At 38.2% G+C, this 16637-nt stretch overlaps 1 long non-coding RNA gene across 1 annotated transcript in view; it reads left to right on the top strand.

Moving 5' to 3' along the window:
• Positions 1-16270, top strand: part of LOC132371959 (uncharacterized) — a 134826-nt gene extending 118556 nt beyond the window's left edge. Inside the window, exon 3 of the long non-coding RNA XR_009505029.1 lies at positions 16145-16270. This is a non-coding gene — a long non-coding RNA (uncharacterized LOC132371959). The remainder of the gene's footprint in view (positions 1-16144) is intronic.
• Positions 16271-16637: the final 367 nt, after the last annotated feature.

The raw sequence follows: 16637 nt of genomic DNA, 5'->3' as shown, positions 1-16637 counted from the left end.
ACTACGGGGACTCATGTCATGGCCAGAGACATCCAGGACTGTGAAAAAATACATAATGTTGCCTGGGTTTTCCATCTACCTTATTACATTCTGAAAACAGGTGTCATGTAAATGCAATGTTAAAAGATCAACTAGGAATTCACATGCTATCCTTATAAAAGCAGGACTCTATTCCTAGCTGAAGCAATCATAGGAGTCAAACAAACCCAGAGATTGCCTCTAGGAAGAGGGCATAGGCAGGGGAATACAGTGCACATAGCAACATAGAACAGCAAGAGACTGATTTCCTAACAGTGACCGACACAGTGGGGACATGAGGGGTTAGATGTAGCTGCCCTAGATGTGGGCCCAGTTCATTCAAATGCTAATTCAGATACAATTTAGTTACCTTCAAAGTTTAAAATGTATTTTTCTCCAGAATTGCTTAGACAGTTTATGAGAGGCTTTGGATGACTATGGGAGTTGTAATTAACCTTGATTACAGTGAGGAAGGTACCTCATAACCAGGGATGAACACCTTTAGATTGGAAGCAGATAATTGTCTTGTCCAGCCAATACTTTTCCCCAGCCTGTGGGTTATGCAAGGGGATGGGAAATCCTATACTGTGGGTTAGGAGTGAGGGGGAACCTGGGTCCTACTGGTGCCAAGATGCTATTGTCTCCCTGATAGGGGCCTGAGAAAGAAAAAGATTATAGCTAGAGCCGCTGGCAGCACAGAATGGATGGAAAAATGGGAGGAAGGCACTTATTGACAATTTGAGGTCAAGAGAAAGATGGGAGAATAAGCTTGTTTCCTAGGTCAGGTGGAAAGGTAGAGTCTGCCAGGATTGTCACATTTTCCTTCTTGTAGAACTCATGCTTCTCTTCCTGTATTTGGGCATCATGAATGCTTGCTTTATTCCTCAACCTGAAAATACTTCCACATTTGGCTCAGAATCCAGGGGCACTCCTATATTCTTTTTTTTTTTTTAATTATTTATTTTTGGCTGCGTTGGGTCTTCATTGCTGCTTGCGGGCTTTCTCTAGTTGCGGCGAGCGGGGGCTACTCTTTGTTGTGGTGCGCGGGCTTCTCATTGTGGTGGCTTCTCTTGTTGCTAAGCACGGGCTCTAGGTGTGCAGGCTTCAGTAGTCGTGGCACACGGGCTTAGTAGTTGTGGCTCGTGAGCTCTAGAGCGCAGGCTCAGTAGTTGTGGCGCACCGGCTTAGTTGCTCTGTGGCATGTGGGATCTTCCTGGACCAGGGCTCTAACCCATGTCCCCTGCATTGGCAGGCAGATTCTTAACCACTGCACCACCAGGGAAGCCCCTCCTATATTCTAACACTAATTATGGGAACCCTACCATCATAACTTTTTTAGTCAGGTAAGCCTTCAATCATGTAAATGTATGCCACATTACCCAATTCTAAAATTTGAGTTTTCCCATATGCTCTTACAGCATATTACCAGGCACCACAGAAGGAACTTTGTAACTAGAGCTAATTCTTAGCATACAAGGTGCCCATATATCCAAGAGAATTGGTACTAGATGGGTGTTCTATCTTGGGGCACCATGTCTAGTATACTGTCAGGGTTCTCGTTGGGGCTAGACTTTTGTAGATTGTGCACCCCAAAGCCCTGGTAAGTGCTGTCTTGGGTGGTCCCCCTTGACCTCACCTCTTATCCTTGCCTATACTTGCTTAGGAAAGTAGGAAAGGAAGCTGCCCTGATTCTGGTTATTAGTTGGCTGAAGAGGCAGGTTTTGAGCAGTTATGTTATGAGCAGTGTTAACAGAGACACTGGATACTTCACCATGGTCCATTTGTTTTTGAGATAAAAGTCTTCCCCCTATGAGATGCTTAATACAATCTTAAGTGAACTTACCTCCAAATTGAGAACAAGCATTAGCAGGGATGACTTCCAGTGATGACGGCCTGATTGAGTCTTGAGATAAGTTATTCCTTGATGGGAAGCCTACAGTTAACATCTACCATGAATTGTATCCTCATAGTCTTTGAGCTCACAGAAGCTGCTGCTAAATGAGGAGGTGCCATTTTCATCAGTTTGTCTCAACCGATTGTCATCTGTGTGAGGCATCTCTCATGCTGAATCTTTATGCAGGGGCCTTCAGGGTGAGGGAGCTTCCTCAACTCCTCTTCTTCTGTCTCACCTCATCTCCAAGCCATCAACAGTTCCAGTTGGCTCAATCTTGAAAAATATACTCAGATTCTGACTACTTCCCACCAGTTCTACAGAAGCCATTCTTTTCTAGGCCATCATCCTCTCTCCTGGCTTGTGGTCAACCCCTCCCCCCACAGCCTCCTCTACAGTCTATTGTTCACACAGCTGCAGTGGTCAGATCACGTCCCTGCTTTAATCCTCCAGGGGCTCTCCATCTCACAGTAAAAACAAAGGTTTCAAGGCCAGAGTGTGGTTGCTATGGAGGCTTTGAAACATTTTACAATAACAGGCCCTCCTCTCCCTGCCCCAGGTCCCTTCCTCCCTCCACTCCAGCTCCTCCGATAGCCTTGCCGTTTCTTCAGTGATCTGATTGCACTTCTGCTCTGGGGCCTCTTGTTTCCTCTCTTGGAATGATCTCCTTCTCACCCCTGTATCCACATGGCTTGCTCTTTTCTTCCTCAGGTCTCTGTTCAAAGGTCACTCTATCAGAGAGAACTTCCCTGAGAAACTTATTTAAACTTCTGCTTTCATTCCTTATCCCTTTCACCTGTAGCTTTAACATATGATGAGTTTTTGTTTAGTTCTTCATTTATTTATTGTCAGTTTTTCCTCCATTAGAATTTAAGCTACATTTTTTTATCGAGAATTGTCTGTTCTGTTCCTGCTTAAGTTTCAGTGCCTAGAGTAGTGCCTGGCAAATAGTAGGTCCTCATTAAATATTTGTTGAATGAATGAATGAAATGTAGCATGTGCTGTCCAGTTCATCACCATCTCCATCATTCCATATCATCTTGCATAAGTCTGTTTCACTCCTTTACATTTCCTGCCTAACTCTTTGTAAGTATTTGAATTTGTGACTCTTGTCCTATAGCTTAGAAAAAAAATAAAGGCCAGTTTAGGAACAAATGAACAAATATCTAGATAACATCTCTCTGAGAAACATAAAAACCTCTGTTAACACTATCTCCCTGCCTCTTCCCATTTCCCTACATTCCCCCCCCGCCCCCCCCCCCCCCACCCCGAGATAGAAAGTCCAGATCTCAAGAACAGAGGCCTTACTTTCTTGGGAAAGGGGAAGACTCATTCTTTCCAATGAGTCTACAGTAGTGAACAAGGTTTAAACTAATTCCACTGAGATGGAAGTGGGATACACAATACATATATTTGTATAATGTTGAATAAATCAGTTTTGAATTATGTGGAATTGTACATAATTCAGAAATTATCTTCATTCCAGATCAGAATGATTTTACTTGTCTGTGGTTGCTAATACTTTGTTTTTTTGCCTTACCGCTCACTGAGTAGTTAAAAATATATAAGGACTGAGGGAAAGGAAATTACTATTTAAATGAACTTTTCTGGCAATCTTTTAATCAGTTTATTAAGGTTTAGTTTAATATATAAGGACAGGCATTTATTTTAATTGTTTAGTATGTCTTAATAATTGGATACACATGAGTAATCAACAGTATCCAAACTAAGATATAGAATATTTCCAGTAGTCCAAAAAGTTTCCTTGTGTCCCATTGTAATCATTCCTCCTTACGTCCTGTCCCAGGAAACCACTGATCTGCTTTCTGTCATGATAGATTAGTTTTACTTACCTTAGAATTTTGTGTAAAATGTGTATAATATGTACTCTTTTATGTCTGATTTTTTTTTTGGCTCGGTATACTTTTGAGGCTCATCCATGGTTTTATATTTACCATTAGTTTGTTCCTTTTAATTGCTCTTAGTATTCCACTGTTTGAACATACCAGTTTGCCTATTCATTCACCTGTTGATAGATTTTGGGATGTTTCCAGTTTTTGCCTCTATTATAACTAAAGCTTCCATGAACATTTGTGTACACGTGCTTGTATGGCTGTGTTTTAATTTTGGGGAGATAAGTGCTTAGGAATAGAATTCCTGGGTCATCTCGTGAATATATGTTTAATTTTATAAAAAATTCTTAAATTTTTTGTAAAGTGAAAAGTTTGTAATTTATCTGCTTTTCATTGTGCTCATATTTTCATTATTAAGTTACTTTCTTGTGGGAGGGTGAAGACTCAAATGTGGCTACTGCATTTATTGTCAATCACGCTGGTATAAAAATTCAGAAATAGCATTTAAACAGGGGAAAAGTTCCCTTTTCCCAAAACTCTGTGGCTGGATGATGGGTCCCTCATGGAGCTGCTGAGAGTATTAAATGAACCTAGACATAAAAAATTGCTTACCACAGTGCCTGGCACGTAGTTCATGTTCAGTGATGCTAGTTGTTGTGATTATTATCTGAGTTTGTTAATAAATTAGGATAGGAGAGAAGACATAGCCCACGTGCTATAGAAGTTAAAGTCTGACTTTGTACTATACTGTGATCACCTTTCCTGAAAAGCTTACCTCACAACACCTGTAGTAGCTTATTCACCTGCCTTATTGGCCAATAATGTGTGTTCATCTACACTACACGAAAGCAAGTTTAGGGTATCAAATCATAGAGAAAGGCAGAAGCCAATAATGTTGCAAACTACAAAATGTGAAGATACAATAAGATCAGAATCACAAGGTGAAAAATTATAATAATTTACAGCTGAATAGGTACCTTTGTAAAGACTTTCCCATTTTCTAAAGTAAGATAATTTCATTAAAACCTATGACTGCTTTTAACTTTGGGGAGGTCAACCTTGGTGCTTAACCCTTTTCTCTCTGATGAGAGAACCATGCTGACAGGATACAGTGAGATTCACTTTTCTGCCTTTATTTTTAAGTCTTTAAGACTCCTTAATCTGTGGGAGGCACTGTTAAACCCAGAGGTGAAGAGAAGAAAAAATATTCAAATTTTTAAAGAAGTTGCATTTTTTACAACAAAGGGAAGCCCTTCTGTAATGTGTATTTTAATCAGAAGTACAAACCACTTAGTCTTGTTCTCTGGCAGGTGGTCTTTGTGAGAGCCGTTGCTGATCTCCAAACTCAAGATATCTAAGGTGTTGTGGGCAAGCTCTGCTCCCAGTCAGCAGACTAATTTTCAGCACAGAGGAAGACCTTCTGTGTAATGTTTTCATTTCTGATGAGAAATCAAGTTAGAATTAAACTGACTTGATAGAGACAGGTGTAATGATTCCTTCCAAAACAAAGTTGAATTGAGACCAAAAGGATTGCGGTGGTTAGTAGTCTCATTAACCAAGTGCCGTTTGAAAAAGGCTTTATTTCTGTAGTGAACTTCACTGAAGATTGTCCGTTGGTAAAATGCATGTGCTGTCTACCAGTGTTCTTTATCCACATAATCTGACTAAAATTTGAGATAAGTAGAAAACAGAATCACCTCCTTTTCACCCTGTTGGTGAGGGAGGGATTCATGCCTTAGGTTTATAGGGATGGCAGAACACCCAAAACCCAACACTGGACAGATGATATTGACAACTCTTGGAGTTAGTGATGTGTTATGAGGAAGCCTGGACTAGCCTTCCCAAGGATGGAAAAACACAAGGAGGTTGAGGCCCATATGAAAGCCAGCACCAAGCTCCAGATAGGAAGATATACACATATCCACAATCTGATAGAAAAGGACAGGGCTTTGTCACACAGGGCTTTATAGGGGTTGTACTCAGGACCAGAGTGAAAAACCAGGGACTGTGGGTGGCAGGCTTTGTAGTACCAAGAGGGTGAGGTGCCTCCTGATTGCAGTGAGAAGGTGTCTTTGGCTTGTTTGAAGAATTCCACAGACTGGCAGAGAGCTGAAACTTGCTGCTCAGCGATAAGCAGGAACTGTGCCTGGTTCATTTGATAAAGAGGGTTGTTTAGCTCAAGGACCTTATGCACAGGAGCAGAGTGGGAAGGGGAACTTGTGGTTAGGCCTTTGAGTCCCTCCAGATTTCACCAGGTATCAAGGCAGCACATAATATTTAATCTTAATTTTAAACCTTATGTAAACACTATCCAACAAATATTTAACAAGAGCTACTGTGTGCCAGAAGCACATATGTGTTCTAGAAACTGAGGGTAATGAAGACGAATGATATATCTTCTATGCATTTGAGAGGTTTACAGTTTGATAAAAAGAGCCAAACATGTAAATAGGTAAGTGCTAAATGAGCTGTAGTAGACATAAAAAATAGAACCTAAGGACACAAAGAAGAAGTAATCAATCTTATCTAGATATGTTAAGGATAGTTTTCCCAGGAAAGTACTGTTTCCTCTTTTCTTTATGAATAAGGAAAATTATAGCAGAGGATCTCCCAGAAGATATTCCCTTATATATATTTTTGTCAATGAAAATTTTATATTGTATGCCAATATCTAAATCAGTTCTCATTTAGGGGAATTTGAAAGCTGATTAACTTAGGCAAGTCATCATTCAGCCACTGGGGTTGGGGAGGGGGCCAGGAAGCTCATGCCTGCTCCAAGAGTCAACAAAATCATTCTAATTTAATTTCTCTTCTATGTCCCTTCTCCTCTTTTTCCTCCTTCTCCTCTTTCTTCTTATCTTCCTCCTTCTCTTCTTTTTCTTCTTCCAGGATGTGGGGGAGATTCATAACTGGGTAGGCGTTAATAGCTTTTGCCTCATCTTCTCCTGTCTGACCTGTCATTGAGTCCTGTCAAGTCTAAATAGTTCAAAATATTTCTAGAGTCTTTCCACTTCTCTTCATGTCTACTGCCAGCACCTTAGCTTAGGTAAGTGGGGCTCTTTGCCTGCACCCCTGCCCTTTGGAGGGCTCTACATATCACAATCAATTGATTAATGTGCACAAAGTTTCCTTTATTAGTTCCTCTGGTGCTCAACACAAGCACAGCATAATCCTTAATGCTAAATGTCTAATCACATGGTTAACTCTGTTCCTTTCCCAGAGAAATACTTCTCCACAAATCTTATCCGATATTCATTAAGCCAGTGATGACCACATACACACACACACACACGCACACACAAAACCCTATGAAGGTTTGTGGGGTATGTGTCTACCCATGTCACAGATTTAGTATATTCAAAGAGTTGTGCGGCCATCACCTCAATTTAAGTTTAGAACACTTTCATCATCACAGAGAATCCTGTACCCATTAGCAGTCATTCCCTGTTCTCTTTCCCCAGCCCCACCCTTTTCCTGGTGTACTTGTGTAGGCAACCACTAGTGTACTTTATTTCTTTATAGATTTACTTATTATGGGCATTTTGTATAAATGGAATCATATAGTACGTGGTCTTTTGTTACTGGCTCCTTTCGCTTAATTGCAATAGATTCTTGCACAATGCTATTGTTCTTCAGTAGGACTGAGTGTTTATTTCTTTACTCATGAAATAGGAAATTCCTCAAACATAGGAAGTGTATTCAAAAGGTATTAAGTAGCACCAAATATGACAAATTTCCATTACATGTGGCTTGTCACTTCTTTGGGTCTCAGCTTACATGTCACCTCTGAGAGACCTCCTTCCACATCCTAGTTAAAGATAGACCATCCTTGTTATTCTATCTCCAGACCCTTTTTAAAAACACTTATGATAATTTGAAATAATTTTAATTGTCAGTCAGTCAGTGTGTATGTGTGTGTGTGTGTCTGTTTCCCTCCATGTCTATTTTGCCATCATTGTACCTCCGGTGCTTCAAAGTAGGCACTCAATTTTTGAATGAATGAATAAATGAATGAGTTATTGAATGATTAAAAAGAATGTAATAGGAGGCACATGCTTGTTGGGGAATGATGATGATGAATTCAACATGGAGATTTTAAGTGTGAGCAAAGCTATAGGACATCCAGGTGACCATATCTTCTGGGTAGCTGCTAAACAGAGGTTACACACACAAATTTCAAACTAAATAGTGTAGGAGGGCCTATAGGAAAAGGAGATATTCTCTTGATCTACGCCACCCTCAGTCCATGTCACTAGAGATGAACATTTTTAACTGTGTTAACCCCTTTAGTGGTAACTGCCATTGTCTGTATCTTCAGATATGATGCTGTATTGCTCTTTCTTGATTTGTCAACTTCTGAATTATCTATTGCTATGCTACACGAGTCTTTAGTCCATTTAGTCTGTAAGGTGGAAAAATTTCCATCTTTCTTTCCACCTCCTCACAACAGCTGTATCTTAAAAAGATTCTGTTTGGTACACTTATAAGTTTAAACAAGTTGCTTAAGTTGTCTGCTTTCATGCACTGTAAACAGTTTCTCTTGCCTCAGGTTGTAAGATAAAGATGTCTCTGTGTCTAGCCTTCCTTCTGCCTCCATTTCCTAGTTTCTGGAAGTTGTACTTTTAGTTTTTCATAGTCAAGCTTGATAACCTTTACATTCTCCTGTCATATGTTCTATTATTGGCTGCTCGAGATCGTGTCACATTTGAATTAGTTTCATGTCTGAACTGTGTTGCCTGTATCATTTTTACTATTATTCCTGGAGAAACTGATTCCGTTTTTTTTCCCCTGATGGATGAAAAAGAATGTGTCTCTTTACCATATTGCTAACATCTTCTAGCTTCTTTCTTATTCTGTATACTTTTTAGAATCGATTATTTTCTTTTCCTTGAAGCCACTGATTTCAGTGGCTGCATAAACCATGGCTTTTTTGTACAATGTTTAGCTTTTCTGGCGCTTTACACTTCCTCCCCCACTCCTTCCCTCCCTCCCTCCCTCCCTCCCTCCCTCCCTTCCTTCCTTCCTTCCTTCCTTCCTTCCTTCTTTCTGCTTGCAAAGGCAAAAACTTACATTGATGCAAAATTCCCTCAAGTAAATAAAATTTCAGTTAGAAATGGACTAAATTCTACAGGTATGTAAATTATGTTATAGAGGTAAAATAATAGACTTCAGAATTTGACTATGGCTTATAATTAACATTTAATTATATAGTAAATTCCATAAATATGGATGTCTTTACAACTTACATGGTTCCAGACTAATCAAGCATTAGTCTCCAATCCTAGTTCTTATTATATTATAATCAAAAGAAAAAGATGAGCAGAGAATCTTCCTGACAAAATTCCTGCTAAAGTCAAAGCCATAGCTGGGAGAGGGAGTGCAGAACTTAATTCAAGTGCTGTCTTCTGCTGAGATATGAATAGACAGTGTAGGTGATGACCTGATCTTTATCATTTATTAAATATATGAAAGTATTTAGAAACTGAAAAACAGGTAGTTTACTCTTACAGGCAAAGTATGAATAATTTGATATCCCACAGATAAATAAATTTGTCAGAGTCTGTTTCATTTTGGCAAATAGTATTTAATGGTATAAAAGATAAATTTATGAAACACATACATATACACACACAAAGTCATGAATATAAAAGGCCTGATTGGCACCGGGACGAAACCAACATAAGGTACAGTAATTTTGGCAGCATAACCATCCTTGTCACGTTAATGTGCCCCATTATGTGATGATTAAACCTTTCCATTTATCTAGCTTGCCATAATTGCATTCCAAGCAGAAATGAAGGATACAAATTATGCTTAGGCAAGGGAAAAAGCTTACATTGAAATAATTCTGACAACTTACAGTGTACAGTGTACAGAAAGTTTGCAAAGTGCTTTTCACATAGATTTGCTCATCTGCTTTCCATAACAGTCCTGAGAAATGCATGTTGCTATATTAGCTCCACTTTATCGCTGACAAAACCGGGAATCAAAAAAAGTTGTTATGTTTTTCAAGGGAACTGTTGATAAGGAGTAGAGCAGGAGGCTTCAAACCCAGGAAATATGGCTCTCAGTCTCCTCACTACACCACAAAATTATCTGTTTATCCCCTGTTAATGTTTATCATGCAGACTGTATCTGCATAGTAAAGGAAAGACACTGGATGCTTGTAGGCTTCCAAGTTACCCATACAAGGTGTTATTTAGACCCCACCATCCTTTCTAAAGGTCAAAGTGTAGTAAGGACAGAAGACCTGACCTTCAATCCTGGCTAATCCCAGGAATGTCTGTGATTAACGACAACGATACTGTCTGTGTCTAGTACTCTTCACCACACTCCTCAGATAAATTCCGGGAAAAATTAATACCCAGAAAAGCTTTGAGATGGGAAAGAAGTCATAAAATTATTAAAGCACGTGCCCACTGCTTTGCCTCAGTGGTGTTTATGGGTTGATTGGATGCAGTCTTTTATTCACTGTATATTTTTTGAGCAACCACTGTGGGTCAGAATATAAACAAAACAACAGTACCACAAAATGAATACAGATTGTGGTCAATAATATTAAAGAAATAAGCAGAGAAAGGCAAAGTGTTTTTAAATGAAGGGGTCAGGAAGGCATCTCTGGGAAAGTGATATTTAAGAAGATGGGCTGGAGCCAGCAACATGGGGACCCAAGGAAGAACGTTCTGTTGGGGACACAGAAAGAGCAAAGGCCCTGAGATGGGGAAAGAACTCAGCGTGTCCTGGGAAATGACCAGACTCGGTGGGCAAGGAGAGAGCGAGCAGGATGTGAGAGTGGAGGGGTTGCCAGGACCTTGAAGACAATGTAAGGAGATTAGATTTTACTTTGAATGCAATGGAAAACCATTGATGGTAGTTTAATCCGAGGTGACATGATCTAATTTACATAGAAAAAAAAGGTTACCTGAGCTCCTTTTTCTAAGGATAGTTTCTCTTTCAAACTATGAAGAAGTGGTTTCTCCTTTGGAAGTGAAAGTAAAAAATTTAATAAATTATTTATTGAAGAATAACATACTGAAAGTAATGCACACAAATCTTAAGTGTACTCATTAATTAATGTTCTCAAAGCAAGACACCAGTGTAAAAAGCTCCCAGATCAAGAGATAAAAAGACATTCCCAGCATCTTGGAAGCCCCCTTCTGTTCCCTCCCAGTGACTTCTCTCTTGACCTCTCCCCAATTAACCACTATTCTGACTTCCTTCATCATAGACTAGCTTTGTCTGCTTTTATATTTTATATATGAATAAAATTGTACAGTATGTACTTTGTTGTGACTCTCTCACTCAGTATGCACAATTCATCCAACTTGTTGTCGGTAGTAATTTGTTCTCATTGCTGTATTGTATTCCATTTTCCAACTGTACCAATGGAGTAGTTTCATAATTTTTCCATTCCACTCTGATGGACATTTGTTCTTTTTATCCATGAGAATAGAATTGAATCGTGCTCTGTTGCATGGCAAAGTCTTGATGATAAATGTCTTATTAATATTTAAGGGAGTTGCCTCAGTTCAAATGAAAAGAAAATTAAAGCTTATTATTTGATATGGACTCTGTTTACAAATATTAGTACACATTTGATGGCAACATTGATGAAAAATTAATTTATCACAGGTCAGGCACTGTACTAAGTGTTTAAACATAGTATTTCATTCAGTTCTTACAGGCACTATATGAGCTATGTACTCACTCTATCCCCATTTCCCACATGAGGAAATTGAGACCCAGAGAGACAATTTGTCTCAGATCAGAATTTCATCAGAGAAACAGATCCAATAGGATTTATATGTGTGTATATACATGTGTATTCATATACAGATTAGATAGATAGATTGCAGGGATTGGCAAGGCAAGTCCTAAATCTCTGTAGGGAGACCATCAGGAAGGACAGGCCAGAACTTTTGGGCATTGGCTGAAGCTGCAGTCCATAAGCAGAATTTCTTGTTCCTTGGGGAAACCTCAGTTCTGCTCTTAAGGCTTTTCAATTAGTTGAAGCTGGATCACTGAGATTATCTAGAATAATCTTCTTTATTAAAGTAAACTGATTATAGACTTTAATCACATCTACAGTATACTTTCACAGCAACCCCTAGTTTGATTTAATCTGGCTCAGTTGACACATAAAACTGACCATCACGATCATATATAAACTAATAGATAGCTGGACTGAGATATAAATCTAAGTCCGTATGATATTAAAGCTCAGGATATTGATTTCTATGATCTGTTTAAAAAACTGTCTAGGCTGAGGACACAGCATGTTCTAAGATTCTGGGGTGGAAATGTACTGGGGATAATCCAGGAATGAAAAGAAGGTAAATGTGCCTGAAGCACACAGATCTGAGGGAAGCAAGAGATAAAATAAGACTCCTGAGTTTGGTAGACTTCTAACAGGGTCTCTGCCAAATACTGGTTGTGGAATCTTGGGAAAGTTACCTAAATTCACTGTTATTCTCCTTTATAAAATGGGTAATGAAACCTATTTCATAAGGTTGATTGAATAAATACATGTAAAGTGCTTGGAATAGGGCCTGGCATAGGTAAGGATGACATAAATGTTAGCCATTAATTTTAGTGGGCCTTATATATATATATATCTCCATCCATCCATAAAAATATTTATATTCATAGAAAAGTAACCAAAAGTGATTATTTCTGGGTGGTAGAAATATGGGTAATTAATGTTTTTCTTTATTTCATTATTTTCTAAATTTTTTACACCTTTAAGTTAATTGGAACAAAATTGCACAGAAAAAGAAACGGTGATTCTACTAAAGACAGCAGGCAGGAAATGTCAGTGTACCCAGTCTTTGCTCAGGCTATACAGAATATAACTTCTAGCCAGTTCCCAGATGCTTGGTACATTCTTTTATCTCTGTCGTTATATCGTCCTTTCAATCAGGAAATGTTCCCTCCATTGTCTATTTTCCAAATCCCTCTATCATCCTTGAGTTCAAGCATTATATCCTTTGTAAAATATTCCCTGACATTTTCCCTTTTTCCCTCCTCAAGAGCTGTGAACATCCTTCCTTATGGTCCCATAGCACCTAGTACATATACAAGGGTGGCCTTAAAGTCTGCAAACACAGGCAATATACATAAACATTTATCAATAAAATATTCATATACATATAAAATAATATCTGTTTCCAGACAAGATGGCCATGCTTTATATTAAAATATTTACTGCATTCTGTTGTAATTGTTATGTTGTTCTTCCCATACTGTGGCCGTTTTGAAGGCAGTTGCTTTGCCTTTCTCATCTCTGTGCTGGAGCCTGCCTTTTACAGTGTCTAAGATGAAGTGGGTCCTTGGTAAATATTTATTGAATGAATGAATTATCTAATTGGCTTAAAATGTATTTTTTAAACAAAATGGTGTTTACTGTTTCTGTTGTTTATTAGTATTTTACAAATAGACTGAAACATTCTAATCATCTCTTACCTTTTTACCTGGAGGTGCCTAATCTCTGATTTTTCCCTCTAGTTTTGGCTATGTTGGTTGAACTTCTCATCTCTTTTTGGTTTCTTATATCTGTCTTGACGTGTCAATAGCAAACAGAATTGAACGCATTATTTCAGCTTGGGTATGCGGCTCTTCTGTATAAAGATTTTGCTTCTAAACTTTCATAATGATGCTCAAAATATGTGGATTTAATTATGCTTAGTGCCCTACTACCTGCACTCAAAGAGCATTCCAAATCATGTTTATTTATGATGGTGTATATGAAGCTAGGTTATATGTTCTGGACAACACTTTAACCTAATTTTTCTTTCAAACTTTGTGGTAGTTGCCATCTACTGCAATGTAGTTAGCAATTAAGTCTAGAATTTTGTGTATTATCCTACAAATAGTTAGTTTTGAGAAATATTTAAAGTGGAATCTTAAAAAAAATGTTTGTTTGAATATGTATCTTTTGATCTGTAACACCAAGTGGGTATTTTTTCACCCATTCTCAACCAGTATCTCCATCTCCAGTCCTGGTAACGTGTTTTAAGGTTTTGAGTAATGGTGTGGTTGACTGCTCTATCATTATGACTTGGCTTGCTGCATTTTGAACTCATGTCCAATTTAATTGTGTGACTTAATAATGTTGAAAACCCTGGTAATTTCTTGATATTTTGATACTCATTCTGATATCTAATCCAAGACAATGAAAGATATAGCTAGTTTCTTTCAAGACATTTTCTTGTTTATCTGCACTGTTTTATTATTTTTGAGGGGGAAATTTTTATGCAGTTGGTATTTAATTGTCATGGTTTTAGTTATTTCTGAATCTAAGGAAGTACTTAGTAGGGTATGCTGTGCTTGAGAAACTTAATTATTTACTTGCCTTTGATGTGTTCTGCAAGTAGCTAACAACTGAGTGGATCAGCAAACCTTCGTTTGGACACTAAATTTTCACCAGAAAAACACTGAATACTTATTTAGGTTTCATGGAATTTCTAGTTGAAAAAATAAATTCACACACCAAAGTTGTTCCAAATACATATAAAATTTTCTAATAACTGTATTGAGAATTGGTTTTTAAAATTCAAATTAAATTAATTAAATTTAATGTAATTTAAAGTTAATTAGAATTAAATGTAACTTTACATTAATTAAAATTAAATAAAATGAAACATTAAGTTCTCAGTTGCACAACCATATCTCAATACCCACAGGAGACTGGTACCTACAGTATTGGACAGTGCAGGTTTGGAGGGTTTGCTATAATTCTGTACAACTTCACCTATTGTTTTCCTAGCAAGATTTTAACTTCTATGTATATATTTTTTCCTTTTACTTATTTGGTATGTAATATCACTTTTCCTTTCAAGTAATTTCAAGTCAGAATGATCGCACTCTGGTTCAAGCAGCATTATGGTCTTTGCCTTTATAGTTTCAGGGTCCTTCAAGTCACCATCTGAAAATGCATTCATAGAGCTGGCATACACTATCAATTGCCCATGAAACTGTACTTATCCTAGGGAATGACATTTTCATCTACTCACTAGATGACTAGTTATGCTCCCAATTTGGATGCATACATGCTTGCACTGTTTGCTTATGTATTCTGGTGTCAATTGCATACTCAGAATTTCCAGAAGACTTTAAAAGGCCAGTGTTAGATAATTTTTACAGATGGCATTTCTCAAGCCTTCAGGCTTTTTGATACATTTACTTATAATGAATGCACATGTACTGATGGAGATTTAGTGTGAAATTTACTTTGTAGGTTTGTACCATTATTCTGAAATGAGTCCAATCTACCCGTCATGTTGATTGTTGACTGAGGGAATTTGTGTGTGTGTGTATGTATGTGTGTGTGTATGTATGTGTGTGTTTTAAACTTTGCACTTTCTTTAAATTAAAACAATCTCCTTTGATCCAGGGGATTCTAGGTGTCTGTATGCTTGAAATCTGTGTGTGATTTTATTCTAGCAGAATAATTTTAAAGCCTTGTAGATTGTAAAAATACCAAGTTTAGATTGATTATACATTTATTTATTCTTTCATTTATCATACATTTATGGGGTACCGACTGTGTTCAAAGTAATGCATTCTCTAAGGGGGAATTCATGACCTCTCTCTGCAAGTAACTGATATTTTTACCAGCATATTCGTTTATCTGTTGAAATATTAGCCACTTGGCCACCTTGGCCAGGAAAATCTGCCTGCTCTTGTCAGAATATAAAGTGATGTAAAAACACATGAAAAGGAAACAGTGTAACTGAGCTTTATTCATCACTCTGTCACAAAATTATTGACTGTCCATGGACAAATCACTTACCCTTTCTGTTTCTCAGTTTCCTCATCCACAAGGATTATGATAAATGTCCTATTCACCACACTAGCCAATTTTAAGGGTCAATTGTAGGGATCAAATGAGCCTTGCCTGTGACTGAATGGTTTATCTCAGGACGAAGAAAACATAGTGCCTGGACTTGAGGTTGAATAGAGGGATTTCTCACAGGCTGGGTGATTAAATCTGTAGCAGCTGCAGCAGGCTGACCAAAAGGTAGGGAAAGAGGAAACCAATAGAAGCGCAGCTACGTGCAGCATTAGAGGGAGGATAATGAATTTTGCACGTTCTGTGCCCTGTGTTTCCCCCTGACTTCAGGTGAGTTGCAAAGAGTATGTTGACTTTTGTTTTCTGGGCTTCCCAGAAAGCAGATTTTCAGGTAAAAGCTAAAGTGAGTGCTTTATTGGGGATCATTATCCTAGGGAATAGAATTGGCAGGTACAGGGTCAGCAAAGCAGGAAGGAAGATGCACTATAAAGTGAGCCATGGCTGTGGGTGGCTGTTGCTCCATCCCATGGGACCATTGGAAGAGACGCACGACCTGTCTCAGGACCTTATCTGTCAGCTCTTATCTCCTAGTGGTTGAAGGTCACCCCATGAGGTGTTCACCGCCTGAATTTCATGGATGGATGCTGAGCAGGTCCTGGCTGTCCTGTGCCTCAGTGCAGCGCTACCCAAAGTGTGATCTCCGGATGGCAAACTCATTAGCCCATGGTAAGTACAAAAATCGAAAGTAAGTGGTTAGAAACTCTTATAGCATTTTGAATGAGTAATTTGATGTCTGTTGAATTTAATAGTAAAAAAAATTGGGCTTGTTTTTTTGTATGCTTTTGTATTTTACATTTTATCAAATCTCTTTATGTTTGGCTTAGTCGAAGACATCTGGGTTCCCATACCTGCTTCTGAATTCATGTGTTGTGAAAAGTGGATCCTGTATCTATCTAATAGATACTTATTCAGCATTTGCCCCGTGCTAGTTGCTGTGATAAATACTGATGTTACAGGCACGAATAGGAACCCTTTCTCCTCCATTTGTATTTCAAGGTTTAGAGGGAAAAATAAATGAAAAAAA

Source organism: Balaenoptera ricei, chromosome 9, assembly GCF_028023285.1.
Source record: "Balaenoptera ricei isolate mBalRic1 chromosome 9, mBalRic1.hap2, whole genome shotgun sequence".
Taxonomy (NCBI): Eukaryota; Metazoa; Chordata; class Mammalia; order Artiodactyla; family Balaenopteridae; genus Balaenoptera; species Balaenoptera ricei.
This window is presented reverse-complemented; position numbering and strand designations above follow the sequence as displayed.